The 24216-nt window shown below is 50.2% G+C and overlaps 1 protein-coding gene across 1 annotated transcript in view; it reads left to right on the top strand.

The window, feature by feature from the left end:
• The first annotated feature begins 3547 nt into the window (after positions 1-3547).
• Positions 3548-24216, top strand: part of LOC141176089 (uncharacterized) — a 34632-nt gene continuing 13963 nt past the window's right edge. Inside the window, exon 1 of the mRNA XM_073660079.1 lies at positions 3548-3632. The gene's annotated coding sequence lies outside the window, so the exon portion shown is untranslated. The remainder of the gene's footprint in view (positions 3633-24216) is intronic.

Consider the following 24216-nt stretch of genomic DNA (forward strand, 5'->3'; position numbering starts at 1 on the left):
AATGATCCCGACAACGACACGACCTGTCAGGGATCGTTGCTGCGTCGCTATGTGGTCACTGGTGAGCTGTCAAACAGGCAGGCTCACCAACGATCAGGGGAGCAGCGACATCGTGGAAAGAATCTTTCCACGATGTCCTGCTCCTGGTTACGAGCCTGCTGAAGCAGGAGCAGGCTGGTAACTATGGTAAACATCGGGTTACTAGGGGCACATGCGCACCTAGTAACCCGTTGTTTATCATGGTTACCACTCTGCTACAGTGAGCGGGAGGTTACCGCTCACTGTAGCAGGCTCGTAACCATGATAAACAACGGGTTACTAGGTGCGCGTGTGCCCCTAGAAACCCGATGTTTACCATAGTTACCAGCCTGATCGCTGCTCCCGCTGGTCACACACAGCGATGTGTGCTGACCAGCGGGAGAGCAACGACCAAAAAATGGTCCAGGACACTTTGCAGCGATCAGCGACGTCACAGCAGGGGCCTGATCGTTGCAAAGTGTCACACATAGCGACATCGCTGGTGAGGTCGCTGTTGCGTCACCAAAACCGTGACACAGCAGCGATCTCGCTAGCGATCTCGCTATGTGAGACGGGGGCTTAAGACCCTGCAGGAGGACAGACACAGTAGCCAATGAGCGCTCTCATCAGTCTGATGGGGAAGAGTTCATTGGCCAGCAGCCTCTCTCCTGCATGACATGCCCCATTTTTCAATGCCCGCACTCTGCCCAGGGTATCAAAAATCATTACGGGTGGGAGTGGACGGGGTTAAGCAGCATCAGCCCTGACTCAAGGGGCCCCATAGCAGCTGTGTGGTCTACTGCCTGAGCATTACGCCCCTTCCTGCATGGGCCCCCCTCCACCTCTGGGCCCGGGTGCGGCTGCATCGGTGGTGTGTCCACCCCTGGCTGAACCCCTCGCTGCGGCTCTGAGCAAATGTAATATTATTTACACACAAACGAGTGGTAAAGAAATCAGTGAGACACCTGTGGGATAAGAACGTAAGAACGCCCATTACACCCTCAGATGACTTCCCTGGTGGGTACAGTGTCCGAAATGGGGTCACTTTAGGGGGTCGTATGTTCTTCACACCTCGAGGGCTTTGCTTTTGGCCGCTCGATACACCTCGTACACACCTGGCTCCGCTCCGTACACACAGCTCCGCTCTGTACACCCCGTACACGCGCAGCTCTGCTCCGTACACCTCGCACACACACGGCTCCGCTCCGTACACCACGTACACACGGCTCCGCTCCATACGCCTCGTACACACATGGCTCCGCTCCGTACACCTCGTACACGCGCGGCTCCGCTCCGTACACCACGTACACACGGCTCCGCTCCATACGCCTTGTACACACATGGCTCCGCTCCGTACACCTCGTACACGCGCGGCTCCGCTCCATACACCTCGTACACACGCGGCTCCGCACACATCGTACACGCGCGGCTCCGCACACCTCGTACATGCACGGCTCCGCTCCGTACACCTCGTACACGCGCGGCTCTGCTCCGTATGCCTCGTACACACGCGGCTCCGCTCCGTACGCCTCGTACACACGCGGCTCCGCTCCGTACGCCTCGTACACACGCGGCTCCGCTCCGTACGCCTCGTACACACGCGGCTCCGCTCCGTACGCCTCATACACACCCGGCTCCGCTCCGTACAACTCGTACACGCGCTGCTCCGCTCCGTACACCTCGTACACGCGCGGCTCCGCTCCGTACACCTCGTACACGCGCGGCTCCGCTCCGTACACCTCGTACACGCGCGGCTCCGCTCCGTACACCTCGTACACGCCCGGCTCCGCTCCGTACACCTCGTACACGCCCGGCTCCGCTCCGTACACCTCGTACACGCCCGGCTCCGCTCCGTACACGCCCGGCTCCGCTCCGTACACCTCGTACACGCTCGGCTCCGCACACCTCGTACACGCCCGGCTCCGCTCCGTACACCTCGTACACGCCCGGCTCCGCTCCGTACACCTCGTACACACGCGGCTCTGCTCCGTACACCTCGTACACACGCGGCTCTGCTCCGTACACCTCGTACACACGCGGCTCTGCTCCGTACACCTCGTACACACGCGGCTCCGCTCCGTACAGCGCGTACACACGCGGCTCCGCTCTGTACACACGCGGCTCTGCTCCGTACACCTCGTACACACGCGGCTCCGCTCCGTACACCTCGTACACACGGCTCTGCTCCGTACGCCTCGTACACGCGCGGCTCTGCTCCGTACGCCTCGTACACGCGCGGCTCTGCTCCGTACGCCTCGTACACGCGCGGCTCTGCTCCGTACGCCTCGTACACGCGCGGCTCTGCTCCGTACGCCTCGTACACGCGCGGCTCTGCTCCGTACGCCTCGCACACGCGCGGCTCTGCTCCGTACGCCTCGTACACGCGCGGCTCTGCTCCGTACGCCTCGCACACGCGCGGCTCTGCTCCGTACGCCTCGCACACGCGCGGCTCCGCTCCGTACGCCTCGCACACGCGCGGCTCCGCTCCGTACGCCTCGCACACGCGCGGCTCCGCTCCGTACGCCTCGCACACGCGCGGCTCCGCTCCGTACGCCTCGTACACACGCGGCTCCGCTCCGTACGCCTCGTACACACGCGGCTCCGCTCCGTACGCCTCGTACACACGCGGCTCCGCTCCGTACACCTCGTACACGCGCGGCTCCGCTCCGTACACCTCGTACACGCGCGGCTCCGCTCCGTACACCTCGTACACGCGCGGCTCTGCTCCGTACACCTCGTACACGCGCGGCTCTGCTCCGTACACCTCGTACACGCGCGGCTCTGCTCCGTACACCTCGTACACGCGCGGCTCTGCTCCGTACACCTCGTACACACGCGGCTCTGCTCCGTACACCTCGTACACACGCGGCTCTGCTCCGTACACCTCGTACACGCGCGGATCTGCTCCGTACACCTCGTACACGCGCGGCTCTGCTCCGTACACCTCGTACACGCGCGGCTCTGCTCCGTACACCTCGTACACGCGCGGCTCTGCTCCGTACACCTCGTACACGCGCGGCTCTGCTCCGTACACCTCGTACACGCGCGGCTCCGCTCCGTACACCTCGTACACGCGCGGCTCCGCTCCGTACACCTCGTACACGCGCGGCTCTGCTCCGTACACCTCGTACACACGCGGCTCCGCTCCGTACACCTCGTACACACGCGGCTCCGCTCCGTACACCTCGTACACACGCGGCTCCGCTCCGTACACCTCGTACACACGCGGCTCCGCTCCGTACACCTCGTACACGCGCGGCTCCGCTCCGTACACCTCGTACACACGCGGCTCTGCTCCGTACACCTCGTACACACGCGGCTCTGCTCCGTACACCTCGTACACACGCGGCTCTGCTCCGTACACCTCGTACACACACGGCTCTGCTCCGTACACCTCGTACACACGCGGCTCTGCTACATCCACACTGTAAACCCCTCCTGACCCCACACATAAACTTCAGCTCATCCAGCACCATGACAACCAGCACAGCAGAGTCCTGCATCCACTGAGGCCCCTGATCATGTGACCCCTGACTCCTCCCCTCCTGTGACCTCATCACAGCTCCTGTGCGTACAGAGCAGCCATATATGTGGTGGCGGCTCTGCAGGTGGAGGTATGTGGAGACCCCATTACTGGGCGCAGGGGGCATTAACCCCTTCAGCACGGAGACTCTTTTGGGGTCTTGTGTTGCCCCTTTATAAGAATCATAAGGTTTTTCATCTGTTTCCTGTAATAGATACATACGACCCAACTATGGAGACAGGAAGGGAGGAAACGTATTGTTCTCATAGTACAGGACCCCTTTACTGGCCCCACAGTGTAATGCCCCCATTATGCCCCTTATGCAGGATGTATGATGCCCCCATTATGCCCCTTATGCAGGATGTATGATGCCCCCACACAGTGTAATGCCCCCATTATGCCCCTTATGCAGGATGTATGATGCCCCCATTATGCCCCTTATGCTGTATGTATGATGCCCCCACACAGTGTAATGCCCCCATTATGCCCCTTATGCGGGATGTATGATGCCCACACAGTGTAATGCCCCCATTATGCCCCTTATGCAGGATGTATGATACCCCCACACAGTGTAATGCCCCCATTATGCCCCTTATGCAGTATGTATGATGCCCCCACACAGTGTAATGCCCCCATTATGCCCCTTATGCAGGATGTATGATGCCCACACAGTGTAATGCTCCCATTATGCCCCTTATGCAGGATGTATGATGCCCCCACAGTGTAATGCTGCCATTATGCCCCTTATGCAGGATGTATGATGCCCACACAGTGTAATGCCCCCATTATGCACCTTATGCAGTATGTATGATGCCCCCACAGTGTAATGCTCCCATTATGCCCCTTATGCAATATGTATGATGCCCCTTATGCAGGATGTATGATGCCCCCATTATGCCCCTTATGCAGGATGTATGATGCCCCCACACATTGTAATGCCCCCATTATGCCCCTTATGCAGGATGTATGATGCCCCCATTATGCCCCTTATGCAGGATGTATGATGCCCACACAGTGTAATGCCCCCATTATGCCCCTTATGCAGGATGTATGATGCCCCCACAGTGTAATGCCCCCATCATGCCCCTTATGCAGGATGTATGATGCCCCCACAGTGTAATGCTGCCATTATGCCCCTTATGCAGGATGTATGATGCCCACACAGTGTAATGCCCCCATTATGCACCTTATGCAGTATGTATGATGCCCCCACAGTGTAATGCTCCCATTATGCCCCTTATGCAATATGTATGATGCCCCTTATGCAGGATGTATGATGCCAGCACAATGTAATGCCCCCATTATGCCCCTTATGCAGTATGTATGATGCCCCCACACAGTGTAATGCCCCATTATGCCCCTTATGCCGAATGTATGATGCCCCACACAGTGTAATGCCCCATTATGCCCCTTATGCAGTATGTATGATGCCCCACACAGTGTAATGCCCCCATTATGCCCCTTATGCAGTATGTATGATGCCCCACACAGTGTAATGCCCCCATTATGCCCCTTATGCAGTATGTATGATGCCCCCACACAGTGTAATGCCCCCATTATGCCCCTTATGCAGTATGTATGATGCCCCACACAGTGTAATACTCCATTATGCCCCTTATGCAGTATGTATGATGCCCCACACAGAGTAATGCCCCCATTATGTGCCTTATGTAGGATGTATGATGCCCCCACACAGTGTAATGCCCCCATTATGCCCCTTATGCAGAGTGTATGATGCCCCACACAGTGTAATGCCCCCATGATGCCCCTTATGCAGTGTATATGATGCCCCCACACAGTGTAATGCCCCTTATGCAGTATGTATGATGCCCCACACAGTTTAATGCCCCATTATGCCCCTTATGCCGTATGTATGATGCCCCACACAGTGTAATGCCCCCATTATGCCCCTTATGCAGTATGTATGATGCCCCACACAGTGTAATGCCCCCATTATGCCCCTTATGCAGTATGTATGATGCCCCCACACAGTGTAATGCCACCATTATGCCCCTTATGCAGTATGTATGATGCCCCCACACAGTGTAATGCCCCCATTATGCCCCTTATGCAGGATGTATGATCCCCACACAGTGTAATGCCCCCATTATGCCCCTTATGCAGTATGTATGATGCCCCCCACACAGTATAATGTTCCCACAGTAGCGCCATCCTTCCACACACAGTAGAATGTTCCCACAGTACCGTCATCCCACCACACACAGTATAATGTTCCCACCATACCGCCATCCCCCCACACTCAGCATAGTGTTCCCACAGTACTGCTTGAGGTCCTGTAGTTGCAATAAGTCCTGAGGTTTTATAGTTGGGATTATCCCTCTGGAAAATGGTTTTCCCTTTGCCTGCTCCCCTACATGTAGACCCTCAAGCATGTATGCATGCATGTAGGGGAGCAGGCCTTACTAGATATCGAGGCTTTGTACAGTAACATAGCGCATGAGGATTGTATCGGAGGAGTAAGACATTTCTTGAAATCGAGATCAGTAGAGTGTAGCAGACATAATGACTTTATGGAGGATCGTCTAACATTCACTCTTACTCATAACGTCTTTCTTTTTGACAGGAAGTACTTCCCCGATCTCAGGGGTACTGCGATGGGGAGCCCCTATGCCTCCTCATATGCTAACCTATTCCTGGTCTGGTGGGAGGAAACCACAATATTCAGGGATAATCATAACTGGTGGCATCCATATACTGGGGCATAGTATAGATATATTGACGACGTTCTTATCATCTGCACAGGGACGAGTGAAAAGTTTCTTGAATTTGTCAGGGAACTCAACATCAATAGAGTGGGCCTTAGATTTATATCAGAGTTTAATTATTACCAGTTGCCTTTCCTGGATATGCTAATCAAGAAAAAGAGCTGGATGGGACCCTAGGGACACTCATCTACAAAAAACCTACAAGCACTAATAAACTATTGAAGTGGGATAGCCACCACCCCATCACCCTAAAAAAAAAGCAATATCCACAGGCCAATTTTTAAGGTTAAGAAGACATGAACACCAGATTCAGGGAAAAAGGGTACAAATACTCCTTCATACCTAACCAAGAGACCAAGAAAAAGATGGGATAAAACGAGTAATAGAAACTTACGACAATCAGAGTCACCCTATCTTTAATATCCTCAGAAAACAATAGGGTGTACTTGTGGTCAACCTGGACCTAAGGGTGCTGTGTTATCTGCTCCCACAATAACTTTTAGAAACGGTCGGTCAATTAGGGACCTTTTAGTGCATAGTTTCTATAAAAATCTGCACCCAAGGGGACTTGGCTTTATAGAAGAATCTGAGGTTTCTTTAGATGTGGAGAAAGTTGTACATGTAATTGGATGAGACCTTGTAAATGTTTCTCGAGTTCCTCTACAGGTAAAACCTTTTTTCAGAGCCAGAGGGATTATTTCAACTGTAAAACTTCAGGACTTGTATATGTGGCCACATGCACCCTAGATTATGTATGCAAGACCAATAGGCAGTCTAGGAGGAGAGTGGGGAGCATTTGGGCGATATACACCATGGTCGAGACACCCCAGTTAGTGAGACACATGAACAGTGTACATCGAGGTGAAACCGGAGACATCTCCTTTTGTATCATTGAGGAGTTTAAACTCAATGTGAGGGGAGGTGATCACAATAGATGTATCCTCTAAAAAGGAAGTGAGTGGATTTCCAGACTTGATTCACGAACCCCTAAGGGACTCAATGAGCAAATCTCCTATTCATGTCTGTTTTGTGTGAATACAGTCCCATTCTGGATTACATTTTTTGGATTTTATACTCTACCCATTGCTAGTCAGTTCCCTGTGAATGGGGTTCACATATTGTTGTACTTGATTGAGATATCTGAGCTTCTATATCAGTTATATCCCACTTATACTATTTAGTACCTAACACGTGTGGTGTTCCTTGTGTATTTCTAATTATGCAATAGTCATCAAATTTGACCATTTAGGAATATACTGTGGGCCACCATCCCATATCTTATGTAGTGATAAAGTAGATCTACATGCCTCTTTTATGATGGGAGGATGTGCAATACTTGTTTTTAGTCTCCCATGACGCTGATCTCGGAGAGAGGAGTATTCTGTTGATGGAATGCAATCCAATACCATATGCGCTCCATTGTGGAATGCAGACATCTGGGCATGTGACAATGATCCTAGATACTTTCTGTTGTAGAACACATAACTATGGGAATGCGCAGTCACGGGTACCAGTGGGGCGATGGCAATCAGTTTATCTGGCGTTTCAGTGTAAAGCTTGTCACTTCCGGACATGCACACTAGGGGATGGACATTATCGGACCTCTAGCGCATGAGAAGTTGTGCAGGCGCAGTACAATATTGTATACAGACTTAATTCTATATATCCTGTGACAATTCACCTCTAGGAATGGGAATGGGCCTCCTAGTCTGGGGAGGGGTTGTGGATGAAGTGGGATATTTAAACATGGACACCTGGCTACTAGGCACACTATGCTAAACATTATTGTGGCACCCCAGGGGTCTGGTTTTCCACAGTAATGTAATGTTATGTCTGAGAGCAGGTGGGAGGTCCTTTGGTCTGGGATCCTGTGCATGCCACACCTCCTGCCCAGTCTTGGGAGGGGAAGAACTTCCCCTGTATAAAACCCGGGGCTGAGGCAGGGTGAGTCAGACAAGGAGAGTGGAGACAAGAAGCAGCATAGGAAACAGCAGAGTTCCAAGGAGTCAGGGGCTGGCAGCTGCAGCGCTCGCCCTGACTAAGAAGATTCTTTACCGGACCCGGAGTCCGAGGCTGTGGGGACTAACTCCTACCCAGCAGCAGAATCCGTCAGGCAGGGGATTTCAGGTCCTCTGGCCCAGAAGCCCGAAGGCACGGTCACACGCGTGGGACCAGCACTGCCATCGTGGAGCGGAAGCCATTAGAAGGCCCCGAGTCACCGGCCATACGGGTGAGCACCACACGGTACACTCAGGGACGTGGGCTACTTACATCAGCTTCTAGCAAGGTAGCCAGAAGAGTACAGTCAGTTTGGGAGGCCTACAACTACGCCTGGCCAGGGGAGATCCCATCTGCTCAAAGACTGACCAGGCCCCGTTTGCTAGCAAGTACTCCGGGAGGGTCTGTCGTTGTTACCAGTAAAGACCCTGAACTACACCGTACCGTCTCTGAGTGGTTCCTGCTACCCCCATCATCCACGTCGGCTGCCCTGAGGCCATACCCCTCCCGTTGGGGGTTATACTATCACGCTGCACAATCCTACCACCGGCCTCAGCGGTCTGCCCTGCAGCAGCAGCTTCCTGGCTGCACTCAACGGGTGGCGTAGTCATCAACTATTTACTACTAATAGACTGCCGTCTAGTTTGACTCCCTGGGCACGGACCGGGTCACCGCCACGAGACTACGACCCTCCACTGATCCGGCTCCGGGTAGGCTCCCGCGTGCGCAACGCAGCGCGACACAGGCCCAGGGGCGCGTCAACTTTGGCGTAGTCGGCAGGATTTCGTGCCCGCAACCACCGGGTACTGCGTGCCTGAAAAGCAAAGACTGTTCAAACTTACCAGTGGTGAAGATTCCCGCTATCCGTGGAGGTTTCCCGCCATCCGGCGCCATCTTCTACCTTCTTCCCGCTATCGGTGAAGTTTCCCGCCATCCGGCGCCATCTTCGGCCTTCTTCCCGCCATCCGTGGAGTTTTCCCGCCGTTGGACGCCATCTTGGGGACGCCGTTCGGGAAGAAGAGGGGCGTGGACTCCGAAAGCGCGCGAGAACTGAAACCCCGCCTCACTTCCGGACGTTGCGTAAGGTCCTGGAAGGAGCCCAGCAGACGCCGACGTCACAGGAGCGCGACGGAAGGTCCTCAACCCTGACGATCCACTGCGGAGCCGCGGCCTACGGAAGAGGATCATCGCAAGGTAGGCCACGGTCCACTAGGGGGGAGGAAGATGTCGGATACGGAGGAGAGCTTCACTGCCCCAACCCCCGCCAGCGCTACCGCTGCTGCAGTTATGCCCTTCACCATGCCCTATATCCCGGGAGCAGCTTGGCTACCCCAGTATTCAGGGGAGTCACATACCCTGCATGACTTTAGAGAAAAGCTGGATAGCCTCTTCCAGGTGTACCCCCTCACAGAAGAGCAAAAAGTGAGCATCCTGGTGGCCCAACTAACCGGGGCAGCCAAAAGGGAAGTAAAATCCTGGCCACCTGGGAGGAAGACTGTCGCAGGGATACTAACCCGGCTGAAGGACACCTTTGATACCCGCACCTCAGCCGAGATTAAGCTTAGATTCTACGGGTGCAAGCAGCGAGCGCATGAGAGTATAAGGGACTATGCACTAAACCTACAAGAGGCCCTGAGGGCCATAAAGCAGACCGACCCTGATGGGGTGGGAAACGAGGACAGGTTGTTGACTGAACAATTTATAGAGGGTTTATATTGCAATGCCCACCGAACCCAGTTGCGGGCAATGGCCTTACAGGATCCCCATCTGGACTTTGCACAGTTCAAGGACAGAGCCATCCGGGTGCTCCGAGAACCGGCACCAGGTGGTGTTGTGACCCACAGACGCCCCACTACCACTTACTACCAGGAGGCGGCGCCCTTGTCAGCAGGGCCTGTGGGAGCTGATGCGCAGGCTTTGGACAATGACCCGGCTCCAGACCTACACCATCAGGTCCAAGAGCTAGTTAAGAGCGTTGCTGCGCTAACCCGAACTGTGCAGTCTTTACAGGTTTCCACCCCAGGGAAGATCCAGCTGGCATCCGGACCGGAGGACATCCCGTGGCGTCGACCAAGGAGGACCCCAGTGACCGATACAGCGAGGACGGACGACCCATCTGCCGCCGCTGCAATCAACCCGGACATATGGAAAGGTACTGTTCTTTAAACGGGCACAACCTGGGGTAGAGGGCCAACCCCCAGGAAAAAGATCACCAGGCCCATCGAACTGGCGCGACAGATATGTGGGAGGACGTCCAGTCTTGCCTGTGGTACTGGATGGCATTCCCATGAGTGCCCTACTGGATACCGGGTCACAGGTCACCACCATCCCGTACGTGCTCTTCAAGCAGTACTGGAATGACTCGGATATTACCCACTACCCTGACAACGACTTGAGTATCATCGCCAGCAATGGCCAGCCCGTGCCACAGATCGGATTTAAGGAGGTGGCCCTCAAAATCGGTAGAGTCGAACTGGCCGCACAGGGACTGATCATTGTAGATATTGATAAACATGAGAGTCACCCAAAAATAACTCTAGGAACTAACGTAATTGAAAATTGTCTTGCAGAGGTGATTTTCCTTTTACAGCAGGTTGCCAAGAACGCCAGCTCCGGCGAGCAGCGGGTGCTCCAGAAAGAGATCCGGGCACTGATGCAACGGCAACAAGTGGAACTCTCCGGCGGTGAGATTGGTAGCGTAAGAATGTGTGACCCTTTTCCTATTGCCATGCCCCCAAAAAGTGAAATGATGATTTGGTGCCGGGCAGCTATTGGTCTGAGAGGAAGAGATTACCAGGCAATGGTAGAACCAGTTTACTCAGACAGTAGGCCCACCATTTTGACAGCACGGGGGGTGGTCAATGTACGCCATGGGAGGGTGCCCATTCGCATAATAAATATCGGGGAGAGGGAAGTGTACCTGCCCCGGTATGCCACGCTAGCCAAATTATATACCACTAATCAAAATTCTATACAATCTGTGGAACCCTTGCCTCCATCTCACCCGGAGGAAGGTAACGGCTCTAAGAAAGACATGGAGGACTGGTGTCAGCAACTACATTTGGGTACTGATTCCACTCCCTCACATCAGAAACAAGGAGTCTATCGGGTGGTTCAAGAGTATGAGAGAGTGTTTAGTAAACACCCGTTAGACTTCGGGCGAGTCAAGGGGGTAGAACACCGCATCCCCACGGGAGATCATCCTCCCATAAAAGAGAGGTATCGACCCGTACCCCCTGCACATTACCAACACGCCAAGGGGATGCTTAGAGACATGAAGGAGGCTGGGGTAATCCGGGATAGCTGTAGCCCCTGGGCAGCCCCACTAGTTTTAGTCAAAAAGAAAGACAACACCATGAGGATGTGTGTAGATTACCGGAAAATCAACCGTATCACACACAAGGATGCGTACCCCTTACCAAGGATAGAGGAGTCATTGGCTGCTTTAAGATCTGCTAACTTCTTCTCTACCTTGGATCTCACTAGCGGGTACTGGCAGGTTCCTGTAGCAGAGGCGGACCGGGAGAAGACCGCATTCACCACCCCGATGGGACTTAGCGAGTTCACCTGCATGCCGTTCGGACTCTGCAACGCCCCAGGAACCTTCCAACGATTAATGGAGTGCTGTCTGGGCCACAGAAACTTCGAGACGGTCCTGTTGTACCTGGACGATGTCATCGTATACTCCAAAACTTATGAGGACCACCTGAAACACCTGGCGGAGGTGTTCGAAGCTCTGGCGAGTTACGGCCTAAAGGTGAAACCCTCCAAGTGTCACCTCCTGAAACCAAAGGTGCAATACCTGGGACACGTGGTGAGCGCTGACGGAGTGGCTCCCGACCCCGATAAGATCACCGCAATTAAGGGATGGCCAAGCCCCTCCAGCGTAAAAGAAGTGCGGCAGTTCCTAGGGTTGGTAGGCTACTACCGAAGGTTTATTCCTGGTTTCACCAAAAAGGCAGCGCCTATGCAGGACCTCCTGATAGGCCAGTCCCGGAAGGCCAAGAACCAGAAGCCGCCCTTCAAATGGGAAGAGCCAGAAGAGGAGTCCTTCCGCCAGCTGAAGATGGCCCTCACGGGGGATGAAATCTTGGCGTACCCAGACTATAGCCAGCCCTTCATCCTCTACACCGACGCCAGTAACATCGGGCTAGGAGCCGTACTATCCCAGATTCAGCAGGGGAGAGAACGAGTGATCTCCTATGCCAGCCGAAAACTGCGACCCACCGAAAGGAACCCCGAGAATTACAGCTCATTTAAGCTAGAGTTCCTGGCCGTGGTATGGGCAGTCACCGAGCGCTTTAGGCATTACCTCGCTTCTTCCCGGTTCACCGTATACACGGATAACAACCCGTTGATACACCTGGACACGGCAAGACTCGGTGCCCTGGAGCAGAGGTGGATGGCCCATCTGTCCAACTACGAGTTCACAATCAAATACCGGGCAGGACGCTCCAATACTAACGCGGATGCCCTGTCCAGGATGCCCAACCTGCCGGACGAAGGAGAAGATCCGGAGGGACTGGAAGAAGTTGAACTCCCTGCGTTCCACCGTCATGGGACTATCCAGTATTCCCACCGGGTAAGGGGTAAACAGGCTGCTACGTTGAACCCCTTACCCCACTACAACTGGGCGGAAACGCAAGACAGCGACCCTGCCGTCCGACTGGTGAAGGAGATGCTGACTCGGCCGGAGGCTCGACTTGAACCAGACGCTCCGGAGGAAGCCAAACAACTATGGGCAGAGAAGAGTCGACTATTCCTTTACAAGGGGAAGTTGTGCCGCAGAATGGTCAACTCCCGGACGCATGAACTACTCTGGCAAGTAGTGGTGCCACGAAGAGACGCAGCCATGGTGATGGAGGCATACCACGACGGAGCTGGACACTTCGGGTGGAAAAAGCTGGAGTTCCTGCTGCGCGAGCGGTTCCACTGGGTAGGCATGAGGGGAACCATCGAGAAGTGGTGCAGAGACTGTGGCCCGTGCAATCTGAGAAGGAAGGACCGGGCCAGCCAGAAGACTCCCCTGCAATCCATCGTCACCCGGCAACCGTTGGAACTGGTAGCCTTGGATCATGTAAAACTGACCCCAAGCAGAAGTGGCTACGTCTACGCGTTAACCATCGTGGATCATTACTCCCGGTTCTTGGTTGTCGTCCCCGTCAAGGACTTAACGGCTCAAACAGCAGCTAGAGCCTTCCAGCAGCACTTCTGCCGTCCACACGGGTACCCAGACCAAGTGCTGACGGACCAGGGACCTGCCTTTGAAGCGGAGGTCTTCCAGGAATTCTGCAATCTGTATGGCTGCCGGAAGATAAGGACGACACCCTACCATCCGCAAACTAATGGACTTTGTGAAAAAATGAACCAGGTGGTAATGGATCTGCTAAAAACATTGCCCCTGGAAGAACGCAGTCTGTGGCCTGAGAAGTTGCCCGATCTGGTGGACCTATACAACCACATCCCGGTAGGTTCCACCAACTGTACCCCGGCTTACCTAATGAGGGCGAGACCTGGTAAGTTACCTGTTGACCTGGAAATGGGAGTCCTGACACCTGAGGACACTTCACCAGAAACAGACTGGGACACAGAGAGGCAGCAGCAGTACCGGAGAGTACAAGAGAGCGTGGAGCGAAGTCTCTGTCAGGCTAGGGAAAGACAAGAGAAGACTTACAACCAGTATGCTCCCGCTGTTCCCCTGGTACCCGGAGAGCAGGTCTTGAAGAGGAAAAGACGGCTCCACAAGTTGGATGACCAGTGGGAGGAGGACCCGTACACCGTACTGCCCTCAAGCCATGAGAACCCGAAGGTCTGTACCATCAGTAAAGACGGAGGGGAAACCACAGCCATTGTATCCCGGGACCACCTGAAGAAGTGTCCCGAACAACTGAGGAACCCTGAAGAGGAACAAGAAGACCATCGACCCGTGGAAGAAAGGGAAGATATGGTTAGTACCGTGCTCGGGGACTTCCCTCAGTCTTGGACTCAAGTCAATGGTGCAGTTGTGGTACCCGTACTCACCTTCCTCCAACCATCATCCCAAGAACCTACGGAGCAACGGGTAGAGCTGGAAGAACAGCCGGTCCAGGAGGCAGAAGACTCCACACAAGCAGAACAGGAGAATCAACCCTCTGCTTATAGTGAGCCTGCCGTACCCCTAGTGAGACAAAGAGCCGGTAGACAGCTGCCCAGTTTACCCTTGACAGCTCCTACACCCTGTAGTTCAGGGCCAGACAGTCAGCTCCGTAGGTCCACTCGGGCCACTAGAGGCCAGTTACCCGCACGCTGGAGAATTTAAAGTGTATAAATTGTTTTATTTATGTTTTTTTTTCTGCGTATTGTTGCTTGTGAATAATTTTGTGTTTCCAGTTGTTTTTAGGAAACCTTGGTGGATTTACCGGGAATCCTTGTATATAGTTGGAGCGTAACCCAGGATGGACTAGAGACTGTTAAGGACTCGGGGTAGGACAGACCCCTACCTGGTTACGTCTCCCTGTGTTGGTGAAATGGACACCTTTGCTTTTCTTCAAAGACTGCACCCGGTTGCGGACACGCCGCAACCATCTTATGTGTTTTTCTTATTGTGTTGTTATTGTTATACTTTGTTATGTTTTTCTAAATGTGTTTAGTCCCGGAGTACTAAATTTCACTAGGGGGGAATGTGGCACCCCAGGGGTCTGGTTTTCCACAGTAATGTAATGTTATGTCTGAGAGCAGGTGGGAGGTCCTTTGGTCAGGGATCCTGTGCATGCCACACCTCCTGCCCAGTCTTGGGAGGGGAAGAACTTCCCCTGTATAAAACCCGGGGCTGAGGCAGGGTGAGTCAGACAAGGAGAGTGGAGACAAGAAGCAGCATAGGAAACAGCAGAGTTCCAAGGAGTCAGGGGCTGGCAGCTGCAGCGCTCGCCCTGACTAAGAAGATTCTTTACCGGACCCGGAGTCCGAGGCTGTGGGGACTAACTCCTACCCAGCAGCAGAATCCGTCAGGCAGGGGATTTCAGGTCCTCTGGCCCAGAAGCCCGAAGGCACGGTCACACGCGTGGGACCAGCACTGCCATCGTGGAGCGGAAGCCATTAGAAGGCCCCGAGTCACCGGCCATACGGGTGAGCACCACACGGTACACTCAGGGACGTGGGCTACTTACATCAGCTTCTAGCAAGGTAGCCAGAAGAGTACAGTCAGTTTGGGAGGCCTACAACTACGCCTGGCCAGGGGAGATCCCATCTGCTCAAAGACTGACCAGGCCCCGTTTGCTAGCAAGTACTCCGGGAGGGTCTGTCGTTGTTACCAGTAAAGACCCTGAACTACACCGTACCGTCTCTGAGTGGTTCCTGCTACCCCCATCATCCACGTCGGCTGCCCTGAGGCCATACCCCTCCCGTTGGGGGTTATACTATCACGCTGCACAATCCTACCACCGGCCTCAGCGGTCTGCCCTGCAGCAGCAGCTTCCTGGCTGCACTCAACGGGTGGCGTAGTCATCAACTATTTACTACTAATAGACTGCCGTCTAGTTTGACTCCCTGGGCACGGACCGGGTCACCGCCACGAGACTACGACCCTCCACTGATCCGGCTCCGGGTAGGCTCCCGCGTGCGCAACGCAGCGCGACACAGGCCCAGGGGCGCGTCATTATCATCCCTGTATCAAGCCTCCTGATGAAGCTGTTGGGGAAACGCGTTGAGGCAGATTATTGAAACATTCTCTGAGTACCATACCCTTTCCTTTATATATACCTTGATACATATCTGGTTCTATTTAATGTATCAGTGTATTATATACAGTTGAAACCAGAAGTTTACATACACTATATAAAAAGACACATATGCATGTTTTTCACAATATCTGACATGAAATCAGAATAAACCCTTCCCATTTTAGGTCAGTTTGGATTATCATAATTTTTAATATTTGCCAAATGCCAGAATAATGAGCGAGAGGCATTTTTATTACTGCAAAGTCAAAAGTTTACATACATTTCATTAGTATTTGGTACCATTGCCCTTAAACTGAATGATTTAGGTCAAGCATTTAGGACATCCTTCCAGAAGCTTCTCACAATAGTTGGTCGGAATTTGGGCCCATTCCTGACAAAACTGATTTAACTGATCCAGTTTTGTTGCTCGCACCTGTCTTTTCAGCTTTGCCCACAAATTTTCAATAGGATTGAGATCAGGGCTTTGTGATGACCACTCCAAAACACTGACTTTGTTATCCTTAAGCCACTTTGTTACCATTTTAGCAGTATTCTTTGGGTCATTGTTCATTTGGAAGACCTATTTCCGCCCAAGCTTTAACTTCCTGGCTGATGTCTTGAGATGTTGCTTCAGTATTGCCACATAATCTTCTTTTCTCATGAAGTCATCTATTTTGTGAATTTCACCAGTTTCTCCTGCAGCCAAGCAACCCCACAACATGATGCTGCCACCCCTGTGTTTCACAGTTGGGATGGTGTTCTTAGACTTCGAAGCTTCTCCCTTTTTCCTCCAAACGTAACAATGGTCATTGTGAGGAGTTACCCACTTACTAAAGACTAGAATACTTTTCCAGCACTAAGCACCCATTTTCATTGATCTTAATTTTGTGTTTTGTTAGAAATTAGTTTGCTGTGTTGTGTTAGTGATTTGTTTGCTCATCAGTTCAACCTCAGGTATCAATTCCATTCAGTGACCTTATATCAGGGGCCTTGGGTCATTGTTCTCTCAGCCAACGGACCCCTTGTGTAGATGGAAAGAGTAGACGAAGAGGAACCGTCACCACAGGGAGTCTCACAAGCAAACCCAGGTGATGGCTGAGAAAATACCTCCACTAAGGCACAATTAGCTGTGGGAGGGAGGGGTGAGCTCTTCTGCCCATTCAGGGGGCTGATCCCTGTGCAGGAGAAAGAGAAGACACATTTTCTAGTCAGGGAGAGTTGGTGGAAGGATGCCAAAGGAAGAGGATGGAGACTGAGGACTTGGAAGGATGGATGGATAAGCATGTTACAGTTATGGGATCTGTCATTTGGATGTAAACTTTCTTAAAGGATTGTTGCTACTGGATACCTGTGTTTCCATCGTTTTATCTGTCGTCTGGTGGATTGTGGACTGTGGCTACAGACTATACTGGCTGGGGATACGAAATCTGTGGGCCAACCAAAAGTTGGGAGACAGTGAATATGGCCAGATACAAAGCCAGCGGAACTACTGATCCCAGGTTGGGAACTTAAGGACTGAGAGAACTGTATTTTGTCTATTTACCTAGAATTGCTGTATTACTACACATGTGATTAATAAAATATTGTTGCATCGTTAACCTGCTTAGGTGATTACTTACAACCCACAGCCTCAGATCTTCACAGTCATTATGCCTAAAAAGTTAAATTTATTTTCATCAGACCAGAGGACATGTCTCCAAAATTAAGGTATTTGTTCCTTTGTGCATTTGTCAACATTAATCTGACTTTGTTATGTTTATTTTGGAGTAATAGCTTCTTCCTGGCAGAGTGGCCTTTCAGCCCATGTTGATACAGCACTCGTTTCACAGTGGATATTGACACAATCTTACCAGCTTTCGCCATCATCTTCACAAGGTCTCTTGCTTTTGTCCTTGGGTTGATATGCACCTGTCAGACCAAAGCACGTTCATCTCTGGGACACAGAACCCACCTACTTCCTGAGTGGTATGATGGTTCTACATTCCCATCTTGTTTGTACTTGCGTATAATTGTTTGTACAGATGAACGAGGTGCCTTCAGGTATCTTGAAATTGTACCCAAGGATAAGCCAGACTGTGCAAGTCCACAATTCTCATCCTGATATCTTGGCTGATTTCTTTAGACTTTCCCATGATGCTACACAAAGAAGCAGTGTGTTTCAGGTGTGCATTAAAATACATCCACAGGTGTGTTTCTAAATAACTCAGATGTTGCCAAAAAATCTTAAGTTTCCAAACACATGACATCATCATATGGGCAGTCCAAAATAGTTTAAAGGCATAGTAATCTTAGTGTATGTAAACTTTTGACTTTGCAGCGAGTAATAAAAATGCCTTAAAACATTCTCTCTCTCTCATTATTCTGGCATTTGGCAAATATTAAAAATTATGGTAATCATAATTGACCTAAAAAAAAAAAAGGTTTCTTCTGATTTCATGTCAGATATTGAGAAAAACATCCATATGTGTCTTTTTATATAGTGTATGGAAACTTCTTTTTTTCAACTGTATGTGTCAGGGTTAACAAGGGCTTCTGAGGTACAGCCACCAGCGAGCGGGGGTGCCGTTGTTGTTCTTTAGGGTTCCATCCTCAGCTGATAGGCAGTATAAGCTTTGTTTAGGTACAGGATAGGGTTAGGTAGTGACTGTATCAATTATTCAGCAGCATCATTTTTTACACCTGTTTATATACATCCACAAAAAGCCATTCAGCTTGTAATTTTGCTTGTTTTAAGAACATATGTGTTGTTAGTCCAGTTTTTAATGCATATATTTAATAAATGTTTAAGATTTTACTTTAGGGGGGTTTTCCAGCAGTACTGCCCCCTACACACAATATATGGTTTCATCCACTCCACCGACTACCCCACGGATGATTAATAAATACTCACTTAGCCCCATTCTTGGTGCAGATACTAATGAATCCAGAACCTATGAGATTTTTACCACATGATAGTTTGATAGTTAAGTGGGTATCATCCATAGCGGCAGCCAACCCGACCACTATGGTGCCCATGAGAAAAACAAGAATTTGAGCTTGGTTTAAGTTGGTATCCATGCAGCACATAAATGCATGCTTACAATGGCCATGAATCAGAAAAAAATTACAAGAAGAAAAATTATCATAAACCCTGCTGTAAATAAAAAGCAAAAGTGCATTTAAATAAAATAGGGTTCTTAGTAACACTGTTTTTGATCAAAAATAGCATGAAAGCTATCCCAACCATGGCAAGGTGAACCTATTCGGGATAGTCCTACTCTGTCTAATATTAAAAACCTTACCATGTGTCAAAGCTTCAAACTTCTGTGTGTGAATCAGACGTGAGATCTAATGTGATAGAAGATTACAGTGCAGAGAAGACGGGAAACATTCATATAGACGGGTGGAGATGTAGTCAGTGATGGACTCTGGCTAAATATGTTTCTGGAGCCGTAGAAGAAGATGAAGATGTCGTCCTCATCATGAAGTAGTTATTTCTCATGTCATGTGTAATTAATATCTCCTGCAGTATTGCTAATGCCGATTCCAGTGTCTGTAAATGAGACGAGAATTAGTGTTATGGAAGATGAGTCTATGAGAAACGTATTCGGCTACAGACTCCGAGGAAGAAACTGCTTGTTGTCTGTGACCTATAATATATAGGTTTTATTACTAGATGTAAAGCAGAAAACTAAATACTGTAAAATAATATATCTCCTCATATTTTTCTGTGACATCCCGGTACCCGTTCTACTGCTGCTAAATGAGACAGATGTAGAGTGATAGTAGACTTGTTCCAGTGTGGGCACTGTGAGTCAGGAGATATAATACATTGCATTGTAAATTGGACTTTCCTGCCATCTGCTGGCCAATGTGTGTATATGAAAGGCAAGTGATTACTCTCCTCGCAATAAGCTGCCATAGAAATGTCTGGGAGGAGTCTCTCAGCTCAGGGCTCACACACTGACTGAGCACTGGTACAAATCAGTAGTGGGCGGTTCAAGCTGCCTAATGAAGATACAGGAGACAGACACTGTTTCTCACAGAAGAGTTTCCATGCCAGTCCATGCTGGGGGGACATTTTTCTCCACATAATCTCCTTCACAAAATGAGTGAAGCCTCTGCCAGTCAGGAGAGATAACGCTGTTCGTGTGCTCTCCTGCACGCTGGTTATCCTGTTTGCTTCTAGCCAGGACCAGATCCACGTGGCTGCCACACCATCGACTACCGACTGCGAAAGGGAATGGTGGTCTAAAAACTGAGCACACCCAGACTTTAGTGTGTTTCCACGGAGAGCCAATCTGTGAAGGTCCCTCCATCAGTGTAATATTTCTTGGACTGCGCATAGCATTTCCTCTACTAGCAAGTGAAGAGAACTCTGCTCCAGCTGCCCTGTACAGTGTCCATTTTAGGACATGATCAGATATCAAAATCAAACATCAGAATGATGTCAGTTTGAGGCTAAATACCCTGTCTGACAAATGATCCTGATCAGTGACTTTGATAAGTGACTTTTACAACTGTAATAATAATAAAAAAAAAGTCACTGTTCGCTGATGGGACTTGAACCCAAAATTCTGTGTTCAGAAGCCAGTGCACTAAGCACTGAGCTATTAAGTTAGATGATGAATCCTAGCAGTTCTATTTGGTTATATGATTTTCAGAGTAAACCTGTCTGAAACTGATTGGGACTTTCAGAAATACCTGCTCCTAGCCAAATTCAAATGATGTTTGATTCTGATGTGTGAGTCTGATGTGTGACTTTCTTCAACCATCAGAATCACAATGACTTTTAGTCACCCTGAGTATTTTCATTGTTGATTTTATAAGACAAGGAAAGCTGCCAGCTACTATCACTTGAACGAATAGCTCAACGGCAAGTCATCAGTTTCTGAAACTCTAGGTTCAAATCCCAATAGGAATGTTATTTTTTTTAATTATGTCTGTTTAGCACACAAACTACAGGGGTGTTTTACTTTTTAATATCTGACATTTTGATTGTCATCCTGACGTGTTAAGAGTTTCCGACACGCTGTGTATTTGCATGGTAAATTACATAGCCAAAGTAAATTGGGAGGCACTAATTTACTACATATCTATTTCCAAGTGACTGTTCATTTGCATAATTTCTTAAAGGGGTCTAATGATAACATTTCTTTATTGTAAATTTTTCTTTCCATCCACCCAAGAACTGGCTGCAAACTCCCAATTTACTTTTGCTATGTAATTATTATAATTACCGTATATTCCGGCGTATAAGACGACTTTTGAAGACTGAAAAATCTTCTGTCTAGTCTGGGGTCGTCTTATATGCCGGTAATGCTTTTGAACTTTCAGAAATTGACATGCGGGGATACACTGGGGGTGTTAATAAGCTGCCGTGGCCGTATCCCTGCCATGTCGGAGTTAATATAAGGTGGAGGGAGTTAAAATACGGCGGCGGTAGGTCCAGACAGTCAGCGCTTCTGTGCTGAAACTGACACATCGCTGCGTATTCCCAGCTCCGGACACAGCGCAGGGCTTCTGTGCCGACAGCTTTCACTTGTCACAGAAGCGCTGCGCTGTGTCCGGAGCAGGGAAGTTCGCATCGCTTCTGTGACAATATATGAAAAGCCGGCAATTCAGCAGCGGCATAAGCCGGCACCCGACAATTTAGAATAGAAAGAATAGAGCTTCACACATAGATTAGATAGATAGAAACATGTCAGTCACATATATATGAAGTACAGTGACAGTGTTGCTTACTGTACTTGTCATTTAGTGTAAAGGATTTATTAAAACAAATAATAGTGTTTTCATGCACCGTCTCTTTAAAAAAGCCGGCCGGCAATTCAGCAGCGGTACCCGACAATTTATAACAGACAGAATAGAGCTTCACACATAGATTAGATAGATAGAAACATGTCAGTCACATATATATGAAGTACAGTGACAGTGTTGATTACTGTACTTGTCATCTAGTGTTAAAGGATTTATTTAAAAAAAAATTGGCGTGGGGTTCCCCTTAATTTTAGGCTCTAGCGGAGGTTAAGCAGACAGCTGGGGCAGATGTTTGAAGCCTGGGAAGGGGGTAATACCCACGGAGCTTCCCAGGCTACTAATATCAGCCCCCAGCTGAATACCTAGCCTTTACTAGCTATTAAAATGGGGGACCCCCCCAAAAAAATGACGTGGGGTCCCCCCTAATTTAATAGCTAGCAAAGGCTAGGCAGACAGCTGGGGGCTGATATTAATAGCCCAGGAAGGGAGCCATGAATATTGGCCCCCTCCCAGGCTAGAAACACCAGCCGTCAGCCGCCCCAGAAATGGCGCATCCATAGGATGCGCCAATTCTGGCACTTAGCCTCGCTCTTCCACGCTGCCCTGGTGCGGTGGCAGGGGGTAATAGGGTTGGGGTTGATGTCAGCTTATAATGCCAGCTGACATCAAGCCCAGGTTAGTAATGGAGAGGCGTCTATAAGACACCCCCATTACTAACCCCATAGTAAAAGTTAAAAAAAACACAAACACCCAGAATAAAGTCCTTTAATTCAGGGTTCCCCAACTCCAGTCCTCAAGGCCCACCAACAGGTCATGTTTTCAGGATTTCCTTAGTATTACACAGGTGATAATTCCATCACCTGCACAGGCAATAATTCCATCACCTGTGCAATACTAAGGAAATCCTGAAAACATGACCTGTTGGTGGGCCTTGAGGACTGGAGTTGGGGAACCCTGCTTTAATTGAAATAAAGACACAATTCTTTATTGTTCTAAATTAAACCATACTTACCATCACGCCCATTCCAGCTGAAGCCAACGATCTCCTGCAATAAAAGAAAAATAATAAACCAACATCATCCTTACCTTTCCATGGTTCCCACGACAGCTTCAGCTCTGCTACATCGAGATGACAGGCTGGACCGCAGCAGAACGCTGCCATCCAGCCTGTCATCCCGCAGACACTGAGAAGCGCAGGCATGCTTGCGCTCTGCAGTGTCTGGCTGTGACGGCATCCAGATGAGCCGACAATGAACTCAGCTCACCTCCTGGACGTCCGTCACTGACAGCGTGGGAAACTTCTACTGCGCATGCGGGGAGCAGGAGAATTTTCCCACGCTGTCAGTGACGTGCATGAGGTGAGCCGAGTTCATTGGACATGATCTCGGCTCATCTGGATGCCGTCACAGTCAGACACCGAGGAGCACAAGCATGCCTGCGCTTCTCAGTGTCTGCCGCATGGCAAGCTGAACGGCAGCGTTCTGCTGCGGTGCAGCCTGTCATGTGAATGTAGCAGAGCTGGACCGGTCCTGGGAACCATGGAAAGGTAAGGATGAGGTTGCTTTATTATTTTACTTTTATTGCAAGAGATCGTTGGCTTCAGCTGGAATGGGCGTGACGGTAAGTATGGTTTAATTTAGAACATTAAAAAATTGTGTCTTTATTTCAATTAAAGGACTTTATTCTGGGTGTTGTGTTTTTTTTAATTACGGTACTTTACTAGAAATTCATGGTGGTCATGTCTAATATTGGCGTGACCCCATGAATTTCGGGCTTAGGGCCAGCTGATAATGCCAAGCTGGCCCTAACCCCTTTATTACCCAGTGAGCCACCGCACCAGGGCCCTGGATGAGTTGGGTACAGCGCCAGAAGATGGCGCTTCTATGAACGCGCCATTTTCCGGGGTGGCTGCGGACTGCAATTTGCAGCGGGGGGGGGCCCAGAAAGCTTGGGTCTCCCTGCGCTGCAGATTCCAGCCCCCAGCTGCCTAGTTATACCTGGCTGGACACAAAAATAGGGCGAAGCCCCACGTCTTTTTTTTTTAATTATTTCATGAAATAATTAAAAAAAAAAGGGCTTCCCTATATTGTTGTGTCCGGCCAGGTACAAATAGGCAGCTGGTGGTTGGGGGCAGCCCGTTCCTGCCTGCTGTACCTGGCTGGACACAAAAATATGGCGAAGCCCACGTCAACATTTTTGGGAAAAATTAATTACAAAATTAATAATAATTGAGGGACTGCATCTTTATTAACCCCTCAATTGTCATTTAGTGTTAAAATAAAGGATTTTTTAAAAAGAAAATTGGCGTGGGATCCACCATCATTATAGTCTGTAGCGGAGGTTAAGCAGACGGCTGGGGCAGATGTTTGAAGTCTGGGAAGAGGGTAATACCCACGGAGCTTCCCAGGCTACTAATATCAGCCCCCAGCTGAATACCTAGCCTTTACTAGCTATTAGAATGGGGGACCCCCCCAAAAAATGACGTGGGGTCCCCCCTATTTTAATATGTTTATGA

The sequence above is a fragment of the Phyllobates terribilis genome, unplaced genomic scaffold, assembly GCF_046119375.1.
Source record: "Phyllobates terribilis strain yellow unplaced genomic scaffold, ASM4611937v1 Scaffold_17__1_contigs__length_24005725, whole genome shotgun sequence".
Lineage (NCBI taxonomy): Eukaryota > Metazoa > Chordata > Amphibia > Anura > Dendrobatidae > Phyllobates > Phyllobates terribilis.